General features: G+C 40.2%; 1 protein-coding gene across 1 annotated transcript in view; it reads right to left on the reverse strand.

The window, feature by feature from the left end:
- Window positions 1–7477, reverse strand: part of EEA1 (early endosome antigen 1) — a 197923-nt gene that overhangs the window by 87683 nt on the left and 102763 nt on the right. The gene's annotated exons all lie outside the window — the stretch shown is intronic.

Here is a 7477-nt window from a genome sequence, read left to right on the forward strand (position 1 = left end):
TACAGGGTTGCTATGAGCCAGAACCAACCCAACGGCACTTAACAACAAGGCTTGGGACTTCATTTAGTGTTAGGACTAGGGTTAGTGGGGTAGGGGTTAGGCCAGGAATAGGAATTTACTTCGTTGCTGAAAACTGGTATCTCCAGTTTCCTATTTTCAGTCTCACAGGTTTAGTTTACTTTGGATACATCTAGATTTGGGTGAGTTCTGGGTGATAAAGTCATTCATGTTCATCTCAGATTGTTGTCTGTGTTCTCTGTCCAAAAAATTCCCTTTTCTATTTTTTGTAAGGTTGGCCTTGTTTTTGCAAATTCTTAGAATTTTTGTTTATTTGGGAATGTTTTAATTTCACCCTCATATCTGATGGACATTTAACAACACAACATATTATTATTGGTTGGCAATTTTCTTTTCTTTCAGAGATTTATATATGGCATCCCATTTTCTTTTTGCCTGCTTATTCTTTTTTGTAGATAACTTTTGTTTTTCCTGGATTGTCCTCAGAATTTTTTTTTTTTTTTTTTCTGTCTTGGGTTTTGAAAAGTTTGATTATAATGGGATATGATGATTTTTCTTTTAGGGGGGTCTATCCTGTTAGGAGTTTATTTAATTTCTTGAATGGTTATCTCCTCAACTTTCATGATGCTAGTGAAGTTTTCTTCAATTCTTGGACAATTTTCTCTCTGGCTTTTTGTTTTCTCTTCGTGTTCTAGAATTCTAATCACACATAAGTTATTTCTCTTGATAATGTCCCTCATAAATCTAATGCTTTCCTTGGAATTCATTCTTTTTTCTGATTCTTCCTCTAGCAGAAGAGTATTGAAGGATTTGTCTTCAAACTCAGTAATTTAGTCTTCCATGGATGAATTTGACTTTTTTGCTCTTTCAATGTACTTTCTATTTCTGATTTCTTAGTATTGATCTCACTTTCTAATTGCTGTTTTTGTATGGTTTCTAATTTTTCACATCTTTTGCCAGTTTGTTTTTATAATGTTTTCTTGAATTCTTCTAAAGTTTTTTTTTGTTTGTTTGTTTGTTTTTTCCCCTCTGCTCTCCTTGCTTTCCTTGATCTTTCTCTCAATCTGTTGAAGGTACCTAAATATCGTCCTTTAAAATTCCTTAACAAAGAGTTCTGGTACCATTTCTAGTATTATATTTTCTGACTCTGTACTGGGGTCACTTGTTTGAGGCACTGTCTTGTTTCTTCATAAATTTTCTGTTTTCTCTGAGACACTGAGGTGTCCCGAGAAATATTTAATGCATGATTCTATGTTATTGTGTTCTCAGGCACTCCCCACCAGTCTCTTCATGGATGTGATCAAGACTGGAAGTGTGAACACGGTGTTTTGTTTGCTGTTTGTACAGTGCAGTTCAGGGCACGTTTATGTGCCTCCAGAAATAGGGGTGGCACTCCTGGGTTGGTTAGGCCAGCAACTGTACCCACAGCCTCAAATACTAAGAGGGCAGGAAACAAGGAGAACTATACCACTAACTTACCCCCCTGCCACCAACCTCTAGCTGCATCCTGTGCAGCTGGCAAAAGTTCAGGGTGACCACACTGCTCCAGGACAGTTGACAGCTGCCCATTTTACTTCTCTCTCGCTGCTCCTGTTCAACTTCCTCTTTCAGTCGGCACCCAATCCACCTCTCTGTCCTATTCGCTAAAACTCAGAGTTCCAGTATCACCATCTATAATGGTTTCATTTGGCCTCACAAGTCTTTGTTGTATTCAGTGTGAATGCCTACTCTGCCACCTTACCTCAGAAGCTCCCACGATACCATGTTCTTCTTCATATAGTCTAACTTCTGAGATGATTTGCTCAGCATACAGACAATAAGTATGATGACAGGATAGAACCCTCACATAAACCTTTGCTGACTTTAAGTCATGCAATATCCCCTTAAAATCTCTTCGTCTATGAACAGGTTCACACGAACACAAATAAGTGCTCTGGAATTCTCATTCTTCACAATTAGTTATGAGCCACACAGTTAAATGCCTTCGCATAGTCAATGAACAAACAAACATCTTTCTAGTATTCTCTGCTTTCAGCTAAGATCCATTGGACATCAGCAATGGTATCTCATGTTCCATGTCTATCCTGTTCTGAAACTGGCTTGAATTTCTGGCAGTTCCCTGTAGATACAGTGCTGCAACTGTTTTTGAATTGTCTTCAGCAAAATTTTACTGGCATGTGAGTCTAATGATACAGTTCTATAATTTCTGTATTATACTGGATCACCTTTCTTTGGAATGGGCACAGATATGACTCTCTTCCAGTCAGATGGCCAGGTTGTTGTTGTTAAGTACTGTGGTGTTGGTTCCGACTCACAGTGACCCTGCACAGGGTTTCCAAGACTGCAAATCTTTACAGGAGCAGAAAGCCTCATCTTTCTCCCACGGAACGGCTGGTAGTTTCAAACTGCCAACCTTGAGGGTAGCAGCCCAATTCGTAACCACTACGCTACCAGAGCTCCTACAGTCCTCCAAATTGCTTGGTATAGATGAATAAGCACTTCCCGTTTTGCATTATTTGTTGATCATCTCAATTAGTATTCCATCAATTCCTAGAACTTTGTTTTTCACCAATATCTTCAGTGCAACTTAGGCGCTGTGGGTTAATGTACCAGACTGAAAGCCATCTGAACTGCAAGGTCGGCAGTTCAACCTTACCAACTGCTCCTCGGAAACCCTATACAGGGTCGCTAATGGATGGAATCAACTCAACAGCACTTAACATCAACAGCAACAACATTGATATTTGATCTTATGCTACCCCCTGAAATGTTTGAACATCAACCATTTCTTTGTAGTACAGTGACTCTCTATCTTCCTTCTATCATCTTTTGATGATTCCTGCATTGTTATTTTTTTTGCCCTTAGAGTCCTTCAATACTGCAACTTGAGGCTTCAGTTTTTTCTTCAGTCTTTTTCAATTTGAAAAACCTCTTTTGTAACTATAACTTCCTCCCAAAATGGTTCTTTGGGAATCCTTAATAGCTTTTAGAATATAAAGCTCTCCTTTGATCACAAAGTTTGAGAACAGTTAGACGTGGACACAGGCAACAAACTACCCCAAAATGTAGCATCTTAAAACCTTACATTTTTGTTGCCAAGTTTCTGAGGGTGAGGAATCCTTCAGAAACAGGAGACTGTAGAAGCCGTTGGTCAGAGCTGCAGTCTCTGAAGACTTGACTAGGATTGAAGGATCTGCTTCCAGGCTTATCCACATGGTTATTAGCCAGTGACGTCAGTTCCTCACCAGCATCCCAGTCTCTCTACAAAGCTGCTTTAGACCTGACTTTCCCCAGAGTGACTGATTCATGAATAAGAGAACAGCCAAATGGGAGCCACAGTATCTTTTATAACCCAGTCTAGGGAGTGACATAACATAATGTCTACTGTACACAATTGATCACACAGTCAAACCCAGCACAATATGGGAGGGAATAACACAAAGGTGTGAGTATCAGGCGGTTAAGACCACTGGAAGTCATCTTGATGGCTAGAAACCAGAACTCCTTACGCTGTGTATTGTAGTCAATTATCTAACATTTCTTCTACCCATTGTCTTATACCCACACCAAACAATATTTCGGCCCTGTTGGGTCTGGGGAAGAGAAGGTGGGAGAATATACTAGTGCAATGACATGATTCAGCTGTGGCTGTCAGCAGAGTTCATTGCAACTGTAAAAAACCTGAAACTTTATCAGGGATTTAAAATGAGCCATCTCAGAAGCAGGCAGGGGATCTCCCTACAAAGAAAAGGAGTCAGGAGTGGAGTGCATACCTTGAAACCTGAGATACCTGTGCATTGAGCCTCCTCAACCCAAGGACAGAGAGCTGTGACAAGCAAGCAGTGACAGAGGAGCAGTAGTACCAGAACCAAGAACCAGTGCATGAGACAGACAGAACTTACTAGACCATGGAAATAGTACAGCGGAGTGACTCAGGGCAGGCAGTGTGCTGATAGAGTAAGCTGCACCTCTAGGCACTTAGGTGGGGAGCTAGGGTTTCTGACCCAGGGAGCTCTAGCCAAGTGCCTTCAGGCTGAAGTGGAGTGGTGTGTCCTCTGGACATTTATCAGCTGATGACTGGAACAACTGTGCACTGGGCGTTTCTGACCCCAAATTGTATCCTGTTAACTGCCCATAACTGTGAGTATGGTCTCTGAGTTCTGTGTGACCACTGCAACGGCTTTCTGAACCCAGTGGAGTAGAGAGCATTGTGGGAGGAATGCTTTGGTGCATGTTTTCACAAGGTATTGAAAAAAAGAAAGAAAACAATGGCATGAAGAAAAAAAAGAAAAAGAAAAGAAACCATTGTCAGTGACTCAATCCTGACTCACAGAACCATTAGTATTTTAATTTAGAACTACAGATACTTTGTTTGAAACAACTGGGAAGGGTTAAAAATTGAAGAAACTGGGAGATTTATAGGAAAACAGATAACTAGACATTTTTGAATGGCTTCGTTTAGCTTGTCTATGTTAGAGGGAACAAACTGGAAGAGAAAGAAAATAGGTTTCATGCCTTTAAAAACAAACATCTTCAACTTTCAAATTTATTTTTCTAGCCCAATGCTCTTCTAACAACAACAAACAACAACAAATCTCTTTCTAAACTTTCCAACTGCCAACTCAGTATTTCCACTTTGATGTTCAATAAGACCCGTTGCTGTGGAGTTGCCTCGGACTCACAGTGACCATACAGGGCGGAATGGAACTGCTCCACAGATAGGGTTCCAGGATCATCATCTTTACGAAAGCAACTGCTACAGCTTTCCCCTGTGGAGTGACTGCTGGATTCAAACCATGGACCTTATGGTCAGCAGCTAAGTGCTTTAACCACTGTGCCACCATGGCTCATTTGATGTTTAAAATGGTGCTGGTGGTGGTGATGTGCTGTGGAGTTGGTTACGACTCATAGAGACCGTGTACAGGGTGTCTGAGGCTGTAAATCTTTATGGGAGCAGAAAAACTAATTTTCTCTCATAGAACAGCTGGTAGTTTCGAACTGCTGACCTTGAGGTTAGCAGCCTGCCTCATAACCACTACGCTACCAGAGCTCCTAGCATCTCAAATTTACATGTCCAAAATTAGAATGAAGTTCTTCTATCCCATATCACAAACTTGCTCCACCTACTGTCTGACCTTCCAGTGACTCAGACAAAATTCCCAAGAACCATTCTTGATTCCTCTTTCTTTCAGATTCAGCATCTTAACTATCAAAAAATACTATTAGTTCTAGCTTCAAATATGAAGGTGAGTCAAAAACCATTGCTACAAACCAAAGAGGCTTCACATGCATAAAATGTTACCTGGAAGCTGACAATTGTGGTTGTTGCCAAATGACTAAAAATACCAGTGTCATTATTATTATCTTTTTGCTTGACTGTCTCGCTTTCAGTGTAATTATGTTGCTGCGTTTTGTTTTGTTTTTAAAAAAAAACAAAACAAAACAATTATTTTTAAAAACAGATACCATACAATTGGAAATAATTATTTTATATTTAATCCAATTCTCAATTGTTATTACTTTAGAGTTGTTTCCAACTTAACACCTATTGTTGGACACACTGGTCGTTCCAACTTGGCCCTAATAAGTCAACCTGGAGCCAGAACGATTAAGTAACAATAAATTGGAAGAAGAAGAAAAGGAAGGAAAACAACTTAACAAGATTGCTTAAGTACTTAAAAGGCTGATAACTGTCCCTTGGTGTACAAAATTTACCAATATTTAGTGGAAGAAATCCCAGTAATTAAAAATTGCTCGTTTTCCAACTAATTATTATTACCATTATTATAAGCAATTATTGATTACAGACTCAACTAACCTGAGTTCAACAAAATCACGTGTATGTCCTTTCCCAGGCCAAAGCTGATACAGCCACTGGGGACACTGACATACTGCCATAGTGTGTGAACCACCAGTGGTGCACATAGAAGTGCTTGCTGATCCTGCTATTTACACTACTGCTCTCTTTAAGTCTAGCCCTGATGGGCAGTATCCTCTGCTCGACCCATGACAGAGTCAATTAGCCATGAAAGCAATGGGTATCACCTGATACCAGCACTCAGTGACTGAGGCTCATGCATGGTCTCAATCAAGAGTGCATTCAGTCTTTTCCCCCCATGTTGATCCCAGCAAATCTCAAGAGAAGATTGTGCAGAAAAGAGCTAGAAGGGAGTTCTCTGGGTTCCAACATCCAAGACGTGCTTGCTATATCACAGAAAGGGAGGGCCACTCCGAACATCATTTGTTTCCTTCTACCCCAACCCCACCCTGAAAATATTAAGAGGACTCCTCATATTTTTCAAAGGGAAATGAGCACAGTAGCCATCGTTAACACATCTGCATAGTTTGTCTTAACTTTGGTCAACCCTGATCAGTCTTTGTCGATCCCCAGAGCCATGACCAAATTTCTGTCTTGGACTGAGAAATAAAAACAAGACTCAGCAGCTTGTGTGCCCATAAAGCCACCCTCTGAATTTTCATTCCCAAGGAGGACAAAAATTATTTCTGGCACCCAGAGTTGCCTGCCTGGTTCTTTGGAGTTACCACATCAAATTCATTCGAGTAAATTTTCTTTATCTCTACTGCCAGGAACAAAGATGAGTCACCAGCCCAAGTGAGTTCCTGAGAATCTGGTCTATCCTATACTAAACCTGCAGCCTGTTTTCTCTCTTTCCTAGACAGCATATTGTTTTTACTTTGTATGTTGTTGGTGCTAAGTGGTGACAAATGATGTCAAGGATTTCATTCTGCATGGACTACCATCACTCCCCATGGAGGCATCAGTCAAAATCAAATGAGCCTCTCAGGTAGGAAGGCAATCAAAATATGACTGGGGAAGAGCTGCATTCTCAAAGCTCCTTATCATTGGCCAATACAAGGCCAGGGGCAGACTGTGGAACATACCATCAATTGTTCATATGCAAGTTCAAGCGGAAGCTGAAGAAAAAACAAGTCCACGAGAGTCAAAATATGACCTTGAACATGCAGTACTTGAATTTAGAGATCATCTCAAGAACAGATTTGATGTGTTAGACACTAATGACTGAAAACCAGAAGAGTTGTGGTGTGACATCTAGAACAACATACAGGAAGAAAGAAAAGACCAAAATGGATGTCAGAAGAGACTCTGAAACTCGTTCTTCAGCATAGAGAAGCTAAAGCACATGGAAGAAATGAGGAGGTAACAGAGTTGACTAGAAAATTTCAAAGGACAGCTCCAAAAGACTAAATTATTACAATGAAATGTACATATACCAGGAGTTAGAAAACCTAAAGGGCAGAACTTGCTCAGCACTGCTCAAGCTGAAAGAACTGAAGAAGGAAAAAAAAAAGAAGCCTCAAGTTGCAATATTCAAGGATTCTATGTGCAAAATATTGAATGATACAGAAAGACCCAAAAGAAAATGGAAGGAATATACAGTCACCATACCAAAAAGAAATGGTTGATGTTCAACCATTT

Source organism: Chrysochloris asiatica, unplaced genomic scaffold, assembly GCF_000296735.1.
Source record: "Chrysochloris asiatica unplaced genomic scaffold, ChrAsi1.0 scaffold00149, whole genome shotgun sequence".
NCBI classification, from domain to species: Eukaryota; Metazoa; Chordata; class Mammalia; order Afrosoricida; family Chrysochloridae; genus Chrysochloris; species Chrysochloris asiatica.